The following is a 23,737-nucleotide window of genomic DNA, read 5'->3' on the forward strand; positions in this document are numbered from 1 at the left end:
ACAATTCACAGAAAAAGAAATGCAAATACCCTTGGCCATATGAAGAGATACTTAGTCTCACGTATAGTAGGAGAATCACAAATTAAAATTACATTGAGATAGCACTTAACTGGCAGATTGATTGTCATTAAGAGCCAGAATTTTTGACTGGGAAAAGGAAATACAAATGTCAGATGAAGGAGGTTAAGTAAAAATGCAGTAGTCTTAAATTGAAATTTATTTTATCTCAAAAAATACCAAACACGCTCAAAAAAATACCACCATCTTTTCAATGCAAAGAAGTAAAGACAATTACCAATCCAGTGATAATGAGGATTCAGATTGTGTTATTTAAATCTCAATTCCCAATAAAAAGAATCAGGACTATAGAGAAATGACTGATTCTAGGTCTGAGTCAGGAAATGTACCAGCTTAGCCTGGAACATCTTGTCATACAAGAAAGCAAGGAAGCTTTAAGATTACTGGGATCTGTGCAAAGGGAACCGTTTGGAAGTTGCTCCTACTGGCTAAATTTTGAGCATTAATAAGGACAGAAATGTCAATGAATTGTGATACATAAATATATTTAAACCCATGAGTTCTAATGGTTCTAAAAACATCACTTTGTATTTTATAATAACTATAAATAGAGTATATATAACCTTTAAAAGTTATGAATCACTATATTTTATACCCATAACTTATATAATATCGTACATCAACTATACATCAATAAAAAAGAAACCAAAAAAACCCCTATCACTTTGGTCACTTTTGGAAGACTTAGGGAACCAATTCAATATTTTGAGGAATAGAAAAGAAATATCAGCATTTATCCTGCCTTTCCTATATTAAAAATACTTCAGGGTAAACCAGCAACTGATGAAGAGAAATTTCTCTTGGCGATGAATTCTAGGTAATACATAAGACAAATAAGAGAATTGAAACATCATCCTTTTGCAACCCATAATGAATGAGTGAACCTAGGCAATAATCATCAATAGCTGCTCACATCGCCAAAAGAGAGACAATTAGACATTATATGTCCTTCCTGATCAAATTTCACATTACCACTATGAAGTATTCTGGCCAAAAAATTGAACCTGAATCCATTTGTCTCTAGGTCTAGTTACAGTCTTACAGGATCAGAAGGAACGGCAGAACATATTCAATGAGGCCATGGGGATGCAGTCAGCAAAATCTGGATTGAAGAAAACTCTGTAGGATAAGCAATCCGATATTCTCAACAACAGAAAAAAAAATGGCAATGGAAAAAAGGAGAAAAGAGACCTACATTAAAGAAACATGTCAACCAATAATAATATATGGACCTTATCTGAATCTCAATTAAAAAAAAAAACAAACTCCTCTAAACATTAACAAGATATTTGATACTGCTAAGAAATCACTGTTAAACATTTTTAAGGTATGATAATGGTATTGCAGTTTTATTTTTAAAAAGAAATTTTATCTTTTATCTAAAAAATCCTTAGAAATATTTATGGGTGAAATGATATTTTCTTGGATGTGCATCACATAATCAGGGGATAGGGGAGTGGCTTGGGGTACAGGTGAAACAAAACTGTCAGTGAATTGATAGTTGTTGAAACTAAGTCTTAGGTACTTGGGGATTTTTTATACTATTCTACATTTGAATATGTTTGAAATTTTCTGTGGTAAATGGTTTTAGAAGAATTAGGGAATGTCTCTTTTTTTAAAACACAAGTTAGAGGACTTCCCTGGTGGCGCAGTGGTTGAGAGTCCGCCTGCCGATGCAGGGGACGCGGGTTTGTACCCCGGTCCGGGAAGCCACATGCCGCGGAGTGGCTGGGCCCGTGAGTCATGGCTGCTGAGCCTGCACGCCCAGAGCCTGTGCTCCACAATGGGAGAGGCCACAACAGTGAGAGGCCCGCGTACCGCAAAAAAACCCAAACAAACACAAGTTAGAGTTTAGGTGTAGAAAGTGTTAACCAAGCATATAAGAACTTCTTGAAAACACTTTTTGGAATCACTGCAGTCCTAAACACTATGCCAAATACTTTCCCTCTTATTTGACAAATCATTTATATTTTTAAAGTAATTTAATTTAGATGTTTCTACTTAGCTCATTCAGATATTGCATGAGAACTATTGGATGTTCAATTTCCACTCATCCAGTAAAACAAAAACCCCAAACCAAAAAACAAACAACAAATGCTTATCTTTTAAGTTGTGAATAGACCATAAAAATAGACAAAAATAGACAAAAGAGACCCCCCCCCCCAAAAAAAAGCAGAAGCTGCCAGAACTTCTTAATATCTGGGCTCAGAAGTCCCAGAACATTCTTCTACTTTCTGTTGGTCAAAGCAGTCACAGGCCAGCCAACATTCAAGGCAAGGAGGAAATATACTCCATCTCTTGATGAGAGGAGCAGCATGTACATGCAAGGGAGAGTGGGTCTGTTTGGGGTCATCTTTGGAGACTAGCTACTACAATTAGCTTATGTGCAAAGTCAGAGCATGCCTGCTTATCACAGCCTGCCTCCTATCAGCTGGGATGATATATATATTTCATACCTCTCTACATATATAATATAATATATAAAAATAATCTGTACAATATAGTATATTGTATATGTATATATACAAAAAGTAAAGTATGCTTTGGTGCCAGCTCAGCCAGGTAGGCCCACGTGAATGACACATACCTCTATTTCTGCTTGAAAGGAAAAATTACATGGTATAGGAAGAGAACGTAAGGACCTGAATGGGAGTCTAAGAAAGCATACAAGTTATACTTTAAGAGCTCTTCAATCCACTACATATCTCACAGATATATGGGTGCAGTTTCTAAGTCAGCTACTATCTTGTGACTGATGCGATACATGGCTTTTCTTGGGGGAAAATACTTTATCTTTGCTTTAGGCATTTCTTCTCTGATTTGCCTTTTTGGTTGTGGGGACTATGTTTTTAAACCCACTAAATGCAGGGAAACAATGTCTTTCTTAGCTACTTGTAAAAGGTCATATGGAAAATGAGCTTGGGCAGAGTGGGTCCAACTAGACATGCAAGCACATGCATAAATGAACACATTTAGAACATTGTTTGTCAGTGTTAACCCTTTGCTTACACGGAAAAAAGGAGACTCTTTCCCTATCTTCAGATGGTTTTAAGCTAAATTTGCGTGAAGTAGAAAACAGAAGTGAATCACTAAAATTTTTACTGATCTTTTTAATGCTAGAGCTCTGGAAAGACCAAGTATGGAAGTGGGCGGATGCTCAGGACCTTTCCTCTCTGGTCTAAATTAGGACAATAAGCAGACCAGAGCTTCAGGAAAACTTTTAAAGGCCTCTAGCACTATAAAGATTATGCTCCTCCAACACACATAAAAAGAAAACTAACAATACACTGTAATTAAGTAGAAGATAGTAGAAGATATAAATAAAATATTCTGACTTTTATGCTGATTTTTCCCGTGTGATTAACAATTTTTGTAAAACAAAATCATGTTCTTTCAAAGTTTTTTTTTTTTCTTCTCATGATGTAGTGTTCTTGCTTTATTGGGGCCTCCATACCTGCATTGCTTTGGGGCAATATAGCACTGGCCCAGATCCATCTTCTCAGGAAGCCCAAATAATTACCTGTCAAGAAACCTGGTAGGATGGTCTGCTCACCAGTGTAGTTTATTGACTGATAGTTTTGCACTGATCTAAGAGTACTGTTTACTTTTGGTTGGAATATGGCTCCTTTGGGGAGAAACTGATGAAGTTAGGTCATCCTCAGATTTCTGGAAAATATTTTATTATAATAGACCTAGCCATACTAAGAAGGATTATGATACCTCATGGATCACCTGCGAGGAAAAACTCTGGTCTTCAATGCCATTATTTCAGCAGCAAACATAAAAATATTTTAATCCATTTCCCAGAATGTAGGTTTCTAAATTTTTAAAATTCTGCTTTATGATTGCCGCATATAAAGAAGAAGGGACTTGAATGTATGCAGTGCTGAAAGAAACTCTTTTGTAGAGGAGTATAACTAATGGGTTTAGATAAATGCTTTTGGTAGAGATATTGAACACATATGCAAAAAGAGGGTTTGCTTCTTAAGGGATATAGGAGAATCCTGTGTGAGATGCACACATGGAAATAAACAATTGTAATAAAAGTTTTATAAAATCCAGCATGTCTTTCTATCAAGATGGAGCAAAAGAGTAAATACCCATGGCACATCAGTAATGTCTGAAAGGTTGAGAGCTTGTATGATCTGAATTAAATTTTATGAAAATAGTGTAGGAATTGATGATTTCATTTTGAGTGCACAAGTCATTTTTCTGCTTATATTTTTTTCTCTCTTCTTTCCTTCCCTCCCTCCCTGTCCCAGCACCCCTCCTCCTCTTTACTTCTAAAAGAAGAGAGCACTGTTCCCAGAACTCTCTCAGCCTTTCTTAATTGAAAGCAATGGTTCTGAGTCACTCCTTTACATTAAGTGAAACACTTTACATGAATCTCCAGGGATGAAGTGATTAGCACAGCAAGAAGCCGGTGGACTCTGGTTGTCCCTGCAAGTGGTGGAAAGAATTAAATACAATTTTGCAAAGATAACACTGAAAGAATGGTATTTTCTTTCAAAACATGTTCCTCTCTGAAACATCAGTGCAGACATACATCGAGATAGAAACCAGATCGTATTTCTAACAGTTGAAGACTCAGATTTCGTCAAACCAGACTGTTTGTTCTCATGCCCAAACTGTATCCTACACTGTCCCCTTGTCTGGACTCTAATGGAATATAACATTAACTTCGGACAGTGGAGGCTGAGTTGGTGCCAACCTTGCTAATGAACATGTGGTTTCAATAATAATGTGGCTACTTGTGTGTTAGGTGGCGAGGTGCCAGGTACTTGATGTCGAGGGGGCAACCGATGTAAAAAGTACCATCTCCTGATATGATTGTATTTCCAAAAATGCTCTGGGCCCAGAGTGAGACTCAGCGAATCAAGGGGTGTCACTCAGTATCAGGGAGCTTAAGGCATTGACAGATGAGGAGGAGGCCTGCAGATCTCTCTGCGAACCTGAAGCATCTCACAGTCTTGGTGATAATGAAATGGATAACACTGTAGTATGGAAAAACTTATCCTGCCCCAGGAGGGGAGTGGGAGGGGAAAGGATTAGAATCACTCCCTGCTTCAAGTTCTTGGTGTTCTGAAAGCTAGAAGACAGTGGGTCTGAAAGCTAGAAGACAGTGAAATGAATTACAGTTTAATGATATTCCCACTACACTGACAAAATGGATTCAATTACATAATGGTAGCATTAAATGTTATTAAGAAGGGTTCCAGAGTCTTGAGGCCAGACTCTCAGAAAATCACGATAAGCTGCTTAAAACAGCTGAAATAGCACATTTATAGGCTTTCCAGCCCTCGGTTTGTTGAAGAGGAAAAGAGTTACATTTACTCAAATATTCTGCTGTGCTGGTCTGTTATCAGGGCCCTAGTACATGGTGAGGGAGTGTTAGGATATATCTGATTTGATTATTCTATTTTAAAATGCACTTTTCCCCCCAAAATGCTTTGTGAAGGGCAGAGCTAAATGGCTTGCCTGAGGCCCTGGTGGCCTTGGATGACTTGGTAGGGCAGTGATTTTTCTTGGAGGCAGGATTGCTTCTATAGGGGACCAGGTTTATAGAGGATGGACAGTTTTTCTTCAATTCTGTCTTCTCCTATGAATGAAAGACTTTTTATTTTTGTTTTACTTTAAAATTTGCATACTATAAAATTCATTCTTTGTGGTGTACAGTTTTGACAAAAGCATAGAGTTGTTTATCTACCACCATAATCAACAGAGTATTCCATCGCTTCAAAAAATGTCTTCTGTAGTCAGTTTTCTTCTTCACCTCCAACCCCTGGCAACCACTGACCTTTCTCCATCTTAAAGTTTTGCCTTTTCCTGAACATCACATAAAGGGAATCTATAGTATGTGGTCTTTTGGGTCTGACTTCTGTCACTTAGCAAAATTCATTTGAGATTCATCCATGATGTTCATGTATCACTGGATTATTCCTTTTTATTTTTGAGTAGTATCCCATTGTATGGATGCACCATAGTTTATTCACCTGTAGGACATTTGTGCTGTTTCCAGTTTTCCGTGATTATGAATTAAGTGGCTATAAACGTTTGCATACAGGCTTTCTGTGTAGACACAGGTTTTTACCTCTCTTAGGTAGAATCCTGGGAATGAGATTCCTGGGTCATATATAGTAAATATAGGTTTAACATTACAAGAAACAGCTAAATTGTTTTCCAAAGAGGCTATACCAATTTGTTCTCATTGGCAAAGTATGAGAGTTCCAGATCCTCTGCATCCTTACCAACTCTTGGCATTGTCAGTTTGTTTCTTTAATTTAAATCATTGTAGTAGGTAAGTAGTAATAGCTCATTGTGATTCTAATTTGCATTTCCCTAATGATTAATGACGTTGAGCATCTTTTCATGTGCTTATCTGCCATCTGTTTGTTTTACTGGTGAAGTGTCTGTTCAGATCTTTTATCTGTTTTTAAACTGAGTTATTTTCTCATTGTTAAGCATTGAAGGTTCTTTATATCTTCTAGATACAATCATTTGTCAGATATGCTAGTTGTAAATATTTTCTCTCAATATTTGACTTGTTTTTTGATTTCCTTATGGTATCTTTTACGGAATAAAAGTCCTTAATTTTGATAAAGCACGATACAATAAATATTTTCTTATATAGATTGTCTTTTGATATATCTAAGAATTCATTGGTTAACACAAGGCAACATTGATTTATCCTGTTTTCTTCTAGGAATTTTCTAGTTTTATGTTTTACATTAGGTTTGTGATCAACTTTGAGTTATTTTTTGCATAGAGGGCAATGTATGGGTTGAGTTTCTTTTTTGTGTATACATATTCTAATGCAATTTGTTAAAAAGACTATTCTTTATCCTTGGAATCACCTTTGCAAATTTGTCAAAAATCAGTTGGCTATATTTGCATATGTTTTTTCTGGAATCTGTTCTGTTTCATTGATCTATGTGCCTATCCACACACGGAACATGTGTTCTTTTTACTGCAGCTTTATAATAAATCTAGAGAATAGGTAGCGTGCATCCTCCAACTTTGTTCTTTTTTTATCCCAAAATTGTTTTGGCTACTCTGTTTGATATTTATAAAAAAAATTTCTATTGAGATACTGATTGCATTTGCATGGAATCTATAGATCAATCTGGGGAGAATTGACATCTTAACTATATTGAATCTTTCAATTATGAACTTGATATATCTCTACTTATCTCAGACTTTACTTTTTTTCTATCAGTGTTTTAAATTTTATAGCATATATATTCTGTATGTATTTTGTTGTTTATAACTAAGCTTTTTTTTTTTGGTGCTGTAAATGGCACAGATTATATATTTTGAATTCCACTAACAGTTGTATTTCTGTATTGCTGCTATATAGAAATACAATTGATTTTTTGCATTGACTTTTTAGCCTACGACCTTGCTAAACTCACTTATTAGTTCTAGGAGCATTTTGCGTGTGTGTGTGTGTGTGTAGATCCCATGTATCTCCTTAGAAAAACATTTGAACTATGAATAGAGAAAGCTTCACTTCTTCCTTTCCAACCCATATGCCTTTCTTTTATTTCTTTTTCTTTCCTTATTGCATCAGCTAGAATTTACAGTGTGATGTTGAATATGAGTAGTGAGAGAGGACCTTCTTGCCTTGTTCTTGACCATTTGAGAAAAGTATTCAGTCTTTTACTGTTAAGTATGTTATCTGTAGAATTTTTGTAGATGCCCTCAATCAGGTTAAGGAAGTCCTCTTCTGTTCCCAGTTTGCTGAGTTTCAATGGTAAATGGTTGTTGAAATGTGTAAAACGCACTTTGTGTCACCATTAAGACGATCATATTATTTTCTTCTCTACTTTATAATATGGTGAATTATACGGATTGATATTTGAGTACTGAACCAGCCTTGCGTTTCTGGAATAAATCCTACTTGTAGGATCTTTTAAAATGTATCTTTATATATTGCTACCTTAAATTTACTAATATTTGTGACTATGTTTATATAAGGATTTAATGTTAACATTTTCCTCTAAGCACTGCTTTAGGTGCATCCCACAAAGTTTTATACTCGTTTTTAATTTTCATTCAGTTCAAAATATTTTAAAATTGACCTTGAGACTTCCTCTTTGACTCTTGCATTATTTAGAAGTGACTTAATTTCCAAATATTGGGGATTTTCAGATACCTTTCTGTTACTGATTTCTAATTTAACTTCAGTATGGTCACAATCTTAGTATGATTTATTTTTTAAAAAAATTGGTAAAGTTTGTTTTATGGAATAGAATATGATCTATCTTAGTGAATATCACAAGTACACTTGAAAAGAATATGTGTTCTGTTGTTGGGTGTAATATTATACAGATGTTACTTAGGTCAAGTTGGTTGATGGTACTGATCAGGAATTCAGTCTACATTGTTCTGTTAATTATAGAAAGAGGAATGCTGAAATCTCTACAATTGTGGATTACTCTCTTTCTCATTTTTGTTCCATTAATTTTTGCTTCAAGAATTTTGAAGCTCTGTTGTTAAGTGAACATGTATTGAGGATTCTGATATCTTCTTGGAGAATTTGTCTGTTTGTCAAGGGATTATTTTCCTCTTTTTCCCTGGTAATATTCTTTTTGAAGAATACTTCATTTTATATTAATATGAGTATGCCAGCTTTTCTTCTGGTTGTTGGTTGTATGGTATATATTTTCTATTCTTTTACTTTAAACTTAACTATGATTTTATATCAAAGTGAGTTGCTAGTAGACAGCATATATTTGAGTCTTGCTTTTTAAATCCAACCTGACAATCTCTGTCTTTTAATTAGTATACTGAGATTGTTTATATTTACTGTTATTATTAATATGGTTGGATTAAAATTTTCCCAGTTTGCTGTTTCCTATTCTATCTGTTCTTTATTTTTGCCCTTTTCAACTTTTGGGGGGGATATTTTAATTTTTTTATCACTTAATTTTATCTTCAGTGTTGGCTTGTTATTTATACCTCATTCTTATTTTTACCTTTTTTGTGATTTTCCTAGGGTTACAACATGCATCTTTAATTAATCTGAATTTATCTTCAAATAGTATTATATTGCTTCACATGTAGTGTAAGGACCTTACAACAGTATATTCACAATTCTTCCATCCCATACCTTGTGCTATACATTTAAATTTTTCTATGATATAAGCACACAGTAAACTGCTACCATTTTTGCTTTGCACAGTCAATGATCTCTTATAACGCTTAATAATAAGAAAATACACTTAACAAAAAAACCTTTATTCATTCTCTTTCTAGCATTCTTCATTTATTTGTGTAAATCCAACTTTCTGTCTGATATTGTAGTCCTTCTGCCTGGAGAACTTCTTGAGTATTTCTTATAGTGTAGCTCTACTGGGGATGAGTTCTCTGGATTTTTTGAAAATCTTTATATTTCCTTCATAAAAACATGTTTTGCTGGGTATGGAATTCTGGGTTGACTTAAAAAAATCTTTGCTTTAAACATGTCACCCCATTTTTTTTTCTGGCTTTCATGATTTTCAATGAGAAGTTTGTTCTTAACTTTCTTCCTCTGTATGCAATGTGTCTTTAGTTTTGTCTTGTTTTTAATAAATTTTTTTAGATCAGTTTCAGATTTATAGAAAAATTGTGAAGGTAGTTACAATACACACCATACCCACATTCCTCTATTATTAATTTATATTAGTATGGTACATGTTACAATTAATGACCCGGTATTGCTAAATTATTATTAACTTGAGCCCATATTTGGTTCAGATTTTCGTAAGTTTTACCTAATGTCCCTTTTTGTGTTCTAGGATCATATCCAGAATACTGCATTCCTTATACTCCTCTTGGCTGTGACAGTTTTTCAGGCTTTCTTTGTGTTAGATGACCTTGATAGTTTTGAAGGGTACTGGTGAGGTGTTTTTAGTGTTTCCTCAGTTTGGATCTGCCTGGCAGTTTTCTCATGTTTATTACTTTTAAAAAATTTTAATTAATTAATTAATTTATTTATGGCTGTGTTGGGTCTTTGTTGTTGCACACGGGCTTTCTCTAGTTGTGGCAAGCAGGCTCTACTCTTCATTGCGGTGTGCAGGCTTCTCATTGCGGTGGCTTCTCTTGTTGCAGAGCACAGCTCTAGGCGCAAGGGCTTCTGTAGTTGTGGGACACAGGCTCAGAAGTTGTGGCTTGCGGGCTCTAGAGCACAGGCTCAGTAGTTGTGGTGCACGGGATTAGTAGTTGTGGTGAACCTGTGGCATGTAGGTTCTTCCCAGACCAGGGCTCGAACCCGTGTCCCCTGCATTGGCAGGTGGATTCTTAACCACTGCGCCACCAGGAAAGTCCCTCTTTCTGTCCTCTTTAGAAGCAAGTGAGTGTGCACAGCTCAGGCTTAAGGAGTGGGAAGTTATGCTCCACTTCCTTGAGGGTGGAGTATCTGCATATTTTATTTGGAATTCTTCTGCAAGGGAGATTTGTCTCTTTTCCCTTGGTGACTTATTTATTCAGTCATTTATTTATATCAGTACTAATGCATCTTTTATTTTTGTCTGCCTTCAAAATTTTCTTCTCCTTTCTTTGTTTTTTAGCAGTTTGAGTAGGATATGTCTAGAGTTTGTTTGTTTTGTAATTGTGTGTATCCTCCTTGATGTTCTTTGTGTTTCTTGGATCTGCAGTTTGATATATTATCATTCATTTTGGAAAATTGTTGGTCGTTATATCTTCAAATGTTTCTTCTGCCATATTCCTTCTCTATTCTTACAGGATTCGAATTAAGCATTTCATAGATATTTGTCATTGTCCTACATCCTTTGGATATTCCATTCTGCTTTTTTCACTCTTCTTTTCTCTTGTCTTTCTATTTGGTTAATTTATATTGAACTATATTCAGGTTTACTGATTCTTTCCTTGACTGTGTCAAATCTACTGATGAACCGCTCACTGGCATCCTTCATCTCTCTAACTGTGTCTTTTATTTCTAGCATTTCTACTTGAATCTCCTTTGTAGTTGCCATCTAGCTGCCGAAATTACTTGTCTGATTCTGCATGCTGTCTCCCTTTCCCTTAGAACATTTAACATATTAATTATAGTTATTTTAAAATTCCTAACTTACGGTTTCAACATGTGTGTCCTATCTGAGTCTGGTTCTGTTGATTGACTCTTGACAGTGTGTTGCTTTTTCCTTGCTTTATTTTTGTATGCTTTGTAATATTCTGTTGAAAGCTGGACACCTTCTGTAGGACAGTAGACACTAAAGTATGTGTTTTGTGTGCAGAAATAAATACACTTCTCTCTGCTAAGATTTAATGTGGATTACTGAGTCAATATAGTTATGAATTGAGCTGAGATTGGGGAATCTTATTGTTGCTATGGTTACCCATAAAGAACTATAGACTTAAGATTCCTCTAGGGATACTTTGTGTTTAGTGTTGAGACTGGTTTGCCAGAAGGTTTTTTCTCCATGTCCATTCTCAGCTTTTGGTCGTTCCCTTTGCACTATGCTTCACACAGAGTCTCTTTCCACACATATAATTCTTCCAGCACTCCTGCACTGTTGCTTGCTACTTGATGCTTGTTATCCTGGTGATGTGGAGTCAGGAGTACATTCTCTGTTGTTCTCATTAAGCCTGTCTTAGGCAGGAACTTCATCCCTGCAGACCTTTTTCTACATATTTTTCAATTTTTAATTTTTTACTTTAAAATATATGGTGTTTATTCTTAAAGATCTGGGGAGAAGTAAGGAAGTATCCTGATGCAGTTTAGACCAAAAAACATATTTGAAAACCACCTCTATGCCAGACACAGTGCTGAAGGCTTGAGATGCAAATGTGACTACAACTTTACTCATCCCATTCAGAAGCTCTGGGGCAGAGAACCACAAAGTGGTAAATATTACAACCTAGTGTTTGTCATGATAGGAGTAAACTCTAGGTGCTTTGAAACTCAACAGAGGGCCTTTTAGCTTAGTGTGGATAAGGGTGAAGTTCAGGGAATTCTTCCTTTAGGAAACCCAGGCAGATCATCCTCTATCTAGGATATCTTATTATACTTTGTATTTCTTCAGTCAAGTGACAGTGGATTTGGGATGAGAGAGCGAAAGACCTGAGGATCTGAAGTAAGAATGCGAGAGGTAGATGATTAAACAATGGAGAAATACAGCACCTGCTGGAAGTCATAGTCTCTGCACTACTTCAGGTATCTTCATGGTGTTATCTCTAGAAAACTCGAGAGTTATTGATTCAGACAAATCTGGGCTTGAAATCTGGCTTTCTCACCTACAAGCTGAGGAACCTTGGGCAAAAAACCTTCCCAAGTTTCAATTTCCTCATATATAAAATGGTTAAGGTGTTTCCTATCTCATAGGATTGCTGTGAAGATTATATGAAGTACCACCATCTAGGAGAAGATTCATAATGAGTATTGTTACTATTTTTGTTGTTGCTATTTGCAGCCATTAAATTTAATGTTCTAAAATTCTTTAGGTACCTAATGATTGGCTCAACCCAAGGTATTCTAAGGAGTCTACTTGAAAATGAGAAGCACGTGTCCTTCCTGTAGAAGTTCTTCCCAGAATGGTTGATTCTATGCCAATGGTGAAGAAGCAGCTTGCAAATAAGATCCCATAAAAGTATATCTAAAAACTCAACTCTTATGGGCATCTTGTCCAAAAGCTTAAATCTCAGAGTTTTCTTCAGCAAGCATATAGGCCCCATAGAGTTCATAACCCTGCAATGTCTTGGCCATGTGTACCCATCTGGTATATTCAGCCACCAAACTGGGCTATGATATTGTGTTTTCTGGACAGGATTAAGACTGAGTTCTCTTGGGCTCAAATGACGCCTGCAATCAGGGGCAAGAGGGCTGTAATCGAAATGTCATTCAACAAACATGCCAAAAAAAATAGAAATGGAGATGACTACCTTGCCTTGTGGTGAGTTGCCTCCTTTGGGGGATTAGCAAGATGGTCAGAGGATGAACAGAAGGCAGCACTACATCTCTAGCCCTGCTTCTTCCTTTAGCATATAATCTAGTTTTTTTAGAAACTGAACACCAGTGATGTGGCTATGACAACTTCTTCCTTAGAAAACCGAGATTTGTCTTCTTCACAAATAGAGACTCTAGTTAAGATTATGGGAGCTGAGTGGATAAGGGGTACTTCTGTGCCAGTCTTTTTTTTTTAATTTAATTTTTTATTTTTTGCATTACGCGGGCCTCTCACTGTTGCGGCCTCTCCCGTTGCAGAGCACAGGCTCCGGATGCGCAGGCTCAGCGGCCGTGGCTCACGGGCCCAGCCGCTCTGCGGCATGTGGGATCTTCCCGGACCGGGGCACGAACCCATGTCCCCTGCATCAGCAGGCAGACTCTCAACCACTGCGCCACCAGGGAAGCCCTGTGCCAGTCTTAATTCCCTCAATTTTTCATTCATCAGAAAGATATTCAGTGCTTTTGCCTGCGATTGGCTGACCTTCAGGGGATAATACTGGATTTTTTCTTTTCTAATGGAGTTTATTGTCTGGTGGAGGGACATAGCTATTAATCAAATAATTGCAAAGATAAGCGTATTTCAGAGATAATTACACTGAAAGAGAGTTTACTGATTTGGGGGTTCTGGGAAGTCTTGCCTGAGTGAGATGATTTCTGAACTAGGTGAGCTGGTGAGGGATGGGGCGAGGTGTATAGGAAGACACATACAACTGGTAACTGGAACAGCATGCACAAGGGTCCTGGGGACAGAGGGGAGTGGGACATTTGATGAACTGAAAGAAGAGCAGTGAAAATGTGGTATGAGAGTGAGGGAGGAGACAGGTGCAAAATTAAGCCTGAAAAGTTGGCAGAGGTCAGGCCAGCATGGCTTTATAAGGCATATGTAGGTTTGGGTCTGAAGAGTTTTAGGTGGGGTAGGGTTGGTAGGGGTGACCATGGTCTAGTTTGAAAAGATCACAAAGGCTGCAAGGTGGAGACTAGATTGGGAGGACAGGAAGAGTAAATGTAGGAAGACTGGTGAGGAACTATGAGGAGGGTTTCTTTTTTACTTTGTAGATGGGAGAAACTTGACACTATATATATATACATATATCTATATCTATATATCTATATAGGTATCCCAATGGGAAAGGTTCAAGTAGGAGGAAATGCTGAATATAAAGGAGAAAGGAGGGAGAGATAAAGTTTCAGGTTCCTGAAAAGGCCAGTGTAATAATTGGAGCAATTGGTCTTAGAAAGGAGAAGGGCTAATTCTATCTACTCTAACAGAACGAAGAGAAGAGAGGATGAACCTAGATGAACATAGTTCATCGTGGGAGCTCCTGTCTTGTGGCTTTTATTTTCTTTGTGAAGTAAGAAATGAGAGTTTGAAATATTCACTAGAAAGGTGGGAGAAAGAAGTGATCTAAATGCATGTAGGAGTCTTGCTGAGATGTGTCAAGGACACATTGGCTTTGGTGTCATGATTTCACAATGATGCCATCTGCTCTATGTGTCACTTTCTCCAACAATACTCATTTATTTGGGCTCAGACATAAAGAAAAAAAATAGTTGGGTTCAGGTAACATTGGCATTCTGTTAGCAGCTGCTGATATAAATATAAAAAGGAGAGTTTAGGGCACTGGCAAATGTGTTATTGAAATGATGTACCATGGAATTCAAGTTTGGAAAGGAGGAATTTAAAAAAGAAAGCTGATGGATTGGGAGGAAATAGAAGGGTCAGTAGAACAGAGATCCTAAAAAGGTTGAAGAACGTTTGTTATCTGAGGAGTCAAGCCTTTAGCTGGATCGAAAGGAGTTAGTATGAACATGATTTAATGATTTTGGTGGTAGAGAGATTTTGGGTGATGATGAGTTCCAGGGTAGCACTGAGAGATAATTCATATATATATATATATATATATAAAATTTTATTTGTTTATTTATTTATTTTGCGGTTTGCGGGCCTCTCACTGTTGTGGCCTCTCCCATTGTGGAGCACAGGCTCCGGGCATGCAGGCTCAGCGGCCATGGCTCACGGGCCCAGCTGCTCTGCGCCATGTGGGATCTTCCCGGACCGGGGCACGAACCCGTGTCCCCTGCATCGGCAGGTGGACTCTCAACCACTGTGCCACCAGGGAAGCCCCTCCATGAGTATTTTTATGTTTCGGCACATTCTGGGCTTTCTGAGCAAAGAATACTGGCAAACTTGGTTAAAGGATGACTGAATAGCAAGTATGCCTTAGAAACTAGAGATAGTGTATTGGTCCAGAGAGATTTAGAGACCTGTTTCTCATGGAGTCATGTGCTTGCATTTCTGGGTAGTAAAAACCTAGGGACCTCCCCCTCAAATTCCCACAGAGAATTTGTTCACATTCCAGAGTACTCTGCTGTGTGGTGTACTGGTTATCACTGCATAATGAACCTCCCCAAGATTCCACCTCTTGGTAGGGGAGCATCATATACATACAAGGAGGAAAGGGATTCATGGTGACCATTTGGAGCAAGTGCTGTAGTCTCCCCTCTGGCTACAACAGTTCATCTCTCTCCATGTGGAAAATACACTCATCCTCTCTCCTAAGACTGCCCCAAAGCCTCATCCCACCATAGAAAAAGGCTCAAGTCAAGGTCCGGGATCTTACTGTCTAAATCAGCCCAGCTGCAGATTCGATGCCTCAGGTACTGTTTCACAGGTGCAACTCTTTGTAAGTGATTCCTCTCAGTCTGAAGATCTATTAACTAAAGAGATAAGTTACGTGGCCCCCACATTGAAGATACAATAACAGAGACCTTCAAGATGGTGGAGGAGTAAGACGTGGAGATCAACTTCCTCCCCACAGATACATCAGAAATACATCTACAAGTGGAACAACTCCTACAGAACACCTACTGGACGCTGGCAGAAGACCTCAGACTTCTCAAAAGGGAACAGACACCCTCAGGCGACCTACATGCAGAGCCAGGGCCAAATCCAAAGTTGAACGCCAGGAGCTGTGCGAACAAAGAAGAGAAAGGGAAACTTCTCCCAGCAGCCTCAGGAGCAGCTGACTAAATCTCCACAATCAACTTGATGTACCCTGCATCTCAGGAATACCCGAATAGACAACGAATCATACCAAAATTGAGGTGGTGGATTTTGGGAGCAACTGTAGACTTGAGGTTTGCTTTCTGCATCTAATTTGTTTCTGGTTTTATGTTTATCTTAGTTTAGTATTTAGAGTTTATTATCATTGGTAGATTTGTTTATTGATTTATGACTCTTTTTTATATATATATAGATATATATATTTTTTTCCTTTTTCTCTTTTTGTGAGTGTGTATGTGTATGCTTCTTTGTGTGATTTTGTCTGTATAGTTTTGCTTTGATCATTTGTCCTAGGGTTCTGTCTGTCCTCTTTTTTAGTATAGTTTTTAGCACTTGTTATCATTAGTGAATTTGATTTTGGGTTTGGTTGCTCTCTTCTTTCTTTCTTCCCTTTTTTTATTTATAATTTTTAAAAAATTTTAATAATTAAAAAAATTTTTTACTATAACTTTCTTTTTTCTTTCTTTCTTTCTTTCCTTTCCTTTCTTCCTTCCTTCCATCCATCCTTCCTTCCTTCCTTCCTTCCTTTCTCTCTCTCTCTCTCTCTCTCTCTCTCTCTCTCCCTCTCCCTCTCACTCTCTCTTTCTTTCTTTCTCCATTTTCTTCTGAGCTGTGTGGCTGACAGGGTCTTGGTGCTCGGGCTGGGTGTCAGAACTGTGCCTCTGAGGTTGGAGAGCCGAGTTCAGAACATTGGTCCACCAGAGTCCTCCTGACCACATGTAATATCAAACACCGAAAGATCTCCAGGAGATCTCCATCTCAACGCTAAAACCCAGTTGCACTCAACAACCAGCAAGCTACAGTACTGGACACTATATGTCAAACAACTAGCAAGACAGGAACACAACCACACCCATTAGCAGAGAGGATGCCTAAAATCACAGTAAGGCCACAGACACCCAAAAACACACCACTGGACGTGGTCTTGCCCACCAGAAAGACAAGATCCAGCCTCATCCACCAGAACACAGGCACTAGTCCCCTCCACCAGGAAGCCTACACAACCCACTGAACCAACCTTAGCCACTGGGGGCAGACACCAAAAACAACAGGAATTACGAACCTGCAGCCTGTGAAAAGAGTCCCCAAACACAGCAAGTTAGGCAAAAGAGAAGACAGAGAAACACAGCAGATGAAGGAGCAAGGTAAAAACCCACCACACCAAACAAATGAAGAGAAAACAGGCTGTCTATATGAAAAAGAATTCAGAGTAATGATAGTAAAGGTGATCCAAAATCTTGGAAATAGAATGGAGAAAATTAAAAAAAAAAACGTTTAAAAAGGACCTAGAGAGACTTCCGGGAAGATGGCGGAAGAGTAAGACGCGGAGATCACCTTCCTCCCCACAGATACACCAGAAATACATCTACGCGTGGAACAACTCCTACGGAGCACCTACTGAACGCTGGCAGAAGACCTCAGACCTCCCAAAAGGCAAGGAACCCCCCACGTACCTGGTTAGGGCAAAAGAAAAAACTAAACAGAGACAAAAGGATAGGGACAGGTCCTGCACCAGCGGGAGAGAGCTGTGAAGGAGGAAAAGTGTCCACACACTAGGAAGCCCCTTCGCGGGTGGAGACTTCGGGAGGCGGAGTGGGGGAGCTTGGGAGCCGCGGAGGAGAGCACAGCAACAGGGGTGCGGAGGGCAAAGCGGAGAGATTCCAGCGCAGAGGATTGGGCCGACCGGAACTCACCAGCCGAGAGGCTTTTCTGCTCGCCCGCCGGGGCGGGCGGGACTGGGAGCTGAGGCTCCGGCTTTTGTCGGAGCGCCGGGAGAGGACTGAGGTTGGCGGCGTGAACACAGCCTGCAGGGCGTTAGTGCACCGCGGCTAGCCGGGAGAGAGTCCGGGGAAAAGTCTGGACCTGCCGAAGAGGCAAGAGACTTTTACGTCCCTCTTTGTTTCCTGGTGCACGAGGAGAGGGGATTAAGAACGCTGCTTGAGAGAGCTCCAGGGACGGGCGCGAGCCGCGGCTAAAAGTGCGGAGCCCAGAGACAGACATGAGACGCTAAGGCCGCTGCTGCCGCCACCAGGAGGCCTGTGTGCGAACACAGGTCACTAGCCACACGCCCTTCCGGGGAGCCTGTGCAGCCCGCCACTGCCAGGGTCCCGGGATCCAGGGACAACTCGCCCGGGAGATCGCACGGCGCGCCTCAGGCTGCAACGTCACGCCGGCCTCTGCCGCTGCAGGCCCACCCCACACTCCGTGACCCTCCCTACCCCCCGGCCTGAGTGAGCCAGAGCCACCGAATCAGCGGCTCCTTTAACCCCGTCCTGTCTGAGCAAAGAACAGACGCCCTCCGGCGACCTACACGCACAGGCGGGGCCAAATCCAAAGCTGAGCCCCTGGGAACTGTGAGAACAAAGAAGAGAAAGGGAAATCTCTCCCAGCAGCCTCAGAAGCAGCGGATTAAAGCTCCACAATCAACTTGATATACCCTGCATCTGTGGAATACCTGAATAGTCAACGAATCATCCCAAATTAAGGAGCCCTGTGGATGAAAGGCTCTTGGTGCTGCAGCCAGGAGTCAGTGCTGTGCCTCTGAGGTGGGAGAGCCAACTTCAGGACACTGGTCCACAAGAGGCCTCCCAGCTGCACATAATATCAAACAGCAAAAATCTCCGAGAGATCTCCATCTCAACGCCAGCACCCAGCTTCACTCAACGACCAGCAAGCTACAGTGCTGGACATCCTATGCCAAACAACTAGCAAGACAGGAACACAACCCCACCCATTAGCAGAGAGGCTGCCCAAAATCATAATAAGTCTATAGACACCCCCAAACACACCACCAGACGTGGACCTGCCCACCAGAAAGACAAGATCCAGCCTCATCCACCAGAACACAGGCACTAGTACCCTCCACCAGGAAGCCGACACAACCCACTGAACCAACCTTAGCCACTGGGGACAGACACAAAAAACAACAGGAACTACGAACCTTCAGCCTGCAAAAAAGGAGACCCCAAACACAGTAAGATAAGCAAAATGAAAAGACAGAAAAACACACAGCAGATGAAGGAGCAAGATAAAAACCCACCAGACCTAACAAATGAAGAGGAAATAGGCAGTCTACCTGAAAAAGAATTCAGAATAATGATAGTAAGGTTGATCCGAAATCTTGGAGATAGAATGGACAATAGAATGGACAAAATGCAAGAATCAGTTAACAAGGACCTAGAAGAACTAAAGATGAAACAGGCAACGATGAACAACACAATAAATGAAATTAAAAGTACTCTAGATGGGATCAATAGCAGAATAACTGAGGCAGAAGAACGGATAAGTGACCTGGAAGATAAAATAGTGGAAATAACTACTGCAGAGCAGAATAAAGAAAAAAGAATGAAAAGAACTGAGGACAGTCTCAGAGACCTCTGGGACAACATTAAACGCACCAACATTCGAATTATAGGGGTTCCAGAAGAAGAAGAGAAAAAGAAAGGGACTGAGAAAATATTTGAAGAGATTATAGTTGAAAACTTCCCTAATATGGGAAAGGAAATAGTTAATCAAGTCCAGGAAGCACAGAGAGTCCCATACAGGATAAATCCAAGGAGAAATACGCCAAGACACATATTAATCAAACTGTCAAAAGTTAAATACAAAGAAAACATATTAAAAGCAGCAAGGGAAAAACAACAAATAACACACAAGGGAATCCCCATAAGGTTAACAGCTGATCTTTCAGCAGAAACTCTGCAAGCCAGAAGGGAGTGGCAGGACATATTGAAAGTGTTGAAGGAGAAAAACCTGCAACCAAGATTACTCTACCTAGCAAGGATCTCATTCAGATTTGATGGAGAAATTAAAACCTTTACAGACAAGCAAAAGCTGAGAGAGTTCAGCACCACCAAACCAGCTCTACAGCAACTGCTAAAGGAACTTCTCTAGGCAAGAAACACAAAAGAAGGAAAAGACCTACAATAACAAACCCCAAACAATTAAGAAAATGGGAATGGGAACACACATATCGATAATTACCTTAAATGTAAATGGACTAAATGCTCCCACCAAAAGACACAGATTGGCTGAATGGATACAAAAACAAGACCCATATATTTGCTGTCTACAAGAGACCCACTTCAGACCTAGAGACACATACAGACTGAAAGTAAGGGGATGGAAAAAGGTATTTCATGCAAATGGAAACCAAAAGAAAGCTGGAGTAGCAATTCTCATATAAGTTTTATATATATATATATATATATATATATATGTAGTTTGCTTGAGTGCAGTGTTTTTTGTTTTCTGTACTGAATTCATTAGCATGGGTCGGTATAAAATTTAGCATAGGTCAATATGTAATTTGTAAACTAATAAGGTCTTAAAAGTGAGGAATTAAGTCTTTTAAATTTAATTATTTATTGTAAAGAGCAGAATAGCATACATAAACAGGTGCCTAAGGAAAACTTATATTCTAATATGGAACTCTCATGAACACCTTTTTTTTTTTCTTCTAACGGTATGATAGTAGGCCATTTGATTATTTTTATGGCTTTAACTTTACAACAATGAAATATTCGTAAATTTAAAAAAAAAAAAAAAAAAAGGACCTAGAAAAACTAAAGAGCAAACAAACAATGATAAAAAGCACAATAAATGAAATTAAAAATCCTCTAGAAGGAATCAATAGCAGAATAAGTGAGGCAGAATGGATAAGTGACCAGGAAGATAAAATAATGGAAATAACTACTGCAGAGCAGAATAAAGAAAAGAGAATGAAAAGAATTGAGGACAGTCTTAGAGACCTCTGGGACAACATTAAATGCATCAACATTCAAATTATAAGGGTTCCAGAAGAAAAAGAGAAAAAGAAAGGGACTGAGAAAATATTTTAAGAGATTATAGTTGAAAACTTCCCTAATATGGGAAAGGAAATAGTCAAGTCCAGGAAGCGCAGAGAGTCCCATACAGGATAAATCCAGGGAGAAACATGCCAAGACACATATTAATCAAACTATCAAAAATTAAATACAAAGAAAAAATATTAAAAGCAGCAAGGGAAAAACAACCAATAAAATACAAGGGAATCCTCATAAGGTTAACAGCTGATCTTTCAGCAGAAACTCTGTAAGCCAGAAGGGAGCGGCAAGACATATTTAAAGTGATGAAAGGGAAAAACCTACAACCAGGATTACTCTACCCAGCAAGGATCTCATTGAGATTTGACAGAAAAATTAAAACCTTTACAGACAAGCAAAAGCTAAGAGAATTCAGCACCACCATACCAGATTTACAGCAAATGCTAAAGGAACTTCTCTAGGCAGGAAACACAAGAGAAGAAAAACACCTACCATAGCAAACCCAAAACAATTAAGAAAATGGTAATAGGAACATCCATATCGATAATTACCTTAAATGGAAATGGGTTAAATGCTCCAACAAAAAGACATAGACTGACTGAATGGATACAGAAACAAGACCCATATATATGCTGTGTACAAGAGACCCACTTCAGACCTAGGGACACATACAGACTGAAAGTGAGGGTTTGGAAAAAGGTATTCCACACAAATGGAAATCAAAAGAAAGCTGCAGTAGCAATTCTAATATCAGACAAAATAGACTTTAAAATGAAGATCATTACAAGAGCCAAAGAAGGACACTACATAATGATCAAGGGATCAATCCAAGAAGAAGATATAACAATTGTAAATATGTATGCACCCAACATAAGAGGACCTCAATACATAAGGCAAATGCTAACAGCCATAAAAGGGGAAACTGACAGTAACACAGTCATAGTAGGGGAGTTTAACACCCCACATTCACCAATGGACAGATCATCCAAAATGAAAATAAATAAGGAAAAACAAGCTTTAAATGATACATTAAACAATATGGACTTAATTGATATTTAAAGGACATTCCATTGAAAAACAACAGAATACACTTTCTTCTCAAGTGCTCATGGAACATTCTCCAGTATAGATCATATCTTGGGTCACAAATCAAGCCTTGGCAACTTTAAGAAAATTGAAATTGTATCAAGTATCTTTTCCGACAACAATGCTTTGAGACTAGATATCAATTACAGGAAAAAATCTGTAAAAAATACCAAAACATGGAGGCTAAACAATACACTACTTAATAACCAAGAGAACACTGAAGAAATCAGAGAGGAAATCAAAAAATACCTAGAAACAAATGACAATGAGAATACAATGAGCCCAACCCTATGGGATGCAGCAAAAGCAGTTCTCAGAGGGAAGTTTATAGCAGTACAGTCCTACCTCAAGAAACAAGAAACATCTCAAGTAAACTACCTAACCTTACACTTAAAGCAATTAGAGAAAGAAGAACAAAAAATCCCCAAAGTTAGCAGAAGGAAAGAAATCATAAAGTCCAGATCAGAAATAAATGAAAAAGAAATGAAGCAAATGATAGTAAAGATCAATAAAACTAAAAGCTGGTTCTTTGAGAAGCTAAACAAAATTGACAAACCATTAGCCAGACTTATCAAGAAAAAAAGGGAGAAGACTCAAATCAATAGAATTAGAAATGAAAAAGGAGAAGTAACAACTGACACTGCAGAAATACAAAGGATCGTGAGAGATTACTACAAGCAACTATATGTCGATAAAATGGACACCCTAGAAGAAATGGACATATTCTTAGAAAAGCACAACCTTCCGAGACTGAACCAGGAAGAAATATAAACAGACTAATCACAAGCACTGAAATTGAGACTGATTAAATATCTTGCCACAAACAAAAGCCCAGAACCAGATTGCTTCACAGGCGAGTTCTATCAAACATTTAGAGAAGAACTAACTCCTATCCTTCTCAGACTTTTCCAAAATATAGCAGAGGGAAGAACACTCCCAAATTCATTCTCGAGGCCACCATCACCCTGATACCAAAACCAGAGAAAAATGTCACAAAGAAAGAAAACTACAGACCAATATCACTGATGAACATAGATGCAAAAACACTCAACAAAATACTAGCAAACAGAATCCAACAGCACATTAAAAGGATCATACACCATGATCAAGTGGGGTTTACCCCAGGAATGCAAGGATTCTTCAATATAAACAAATCAATCAATGTGATACACCATATTAACAAATTGAAGGAGAAAAACCATATGATCATCTCAATAGATGCAAAAAAAAGCTTTTGACAAAATTCAACACCCATTTATGATTAAAAAAAACCTCCAGAAAGTAGGCATAGAGGGAACTTACCTCAACATAATAAAGGCCATATATGACAAACCCACAGCCAACATCATTCTCAATGGTGAAAAACTGAAACCATTTCCTCTAAGACCAGGAACAAGACAAGGTTGTCCACTCTCACCACTACTATTCAACATAGTTTTGGAAGTGTTAGCCATAGCAATCAGAGAAGAAAAAGAAAATAAAAGGAATCCAAATTGGAAAAGAAGAAGTAAAGCTGTCACTGTTTGCAGATGATTTGATATTATACATAGAGAAAACTAAAGATCTATGAGAAAACTACTAGAGCTAATGAATGAATTTGGTAAAGTAGCAGGATACAAAATGAATGCACAGAAATCTCTTGTATTCCTATACACTAATGATGAAAAATCGGAAAGAGAAATTAAGGAAACATTTACCATTTACCATTTACCATTACAACAAAAAGAATAAAATACCTAGGAGTAAACCTACCTAAGG

The sequence above is a fragment of the Orcinus orca genome, chromosome 18 (assembly GCF_937001465.1).
Source record: "Orcinus orca chromosome 18, mOrcOrc1.1, whole genome shotgun sequence".
In the NCBI taxonomy this organism is placed as follows: domain Eukaryota; kingdom Metazoa; phylum Chordata; class Mammalia; order Artiodactyla; family Delphinidae; genus Orcinus; species Orcinus orca.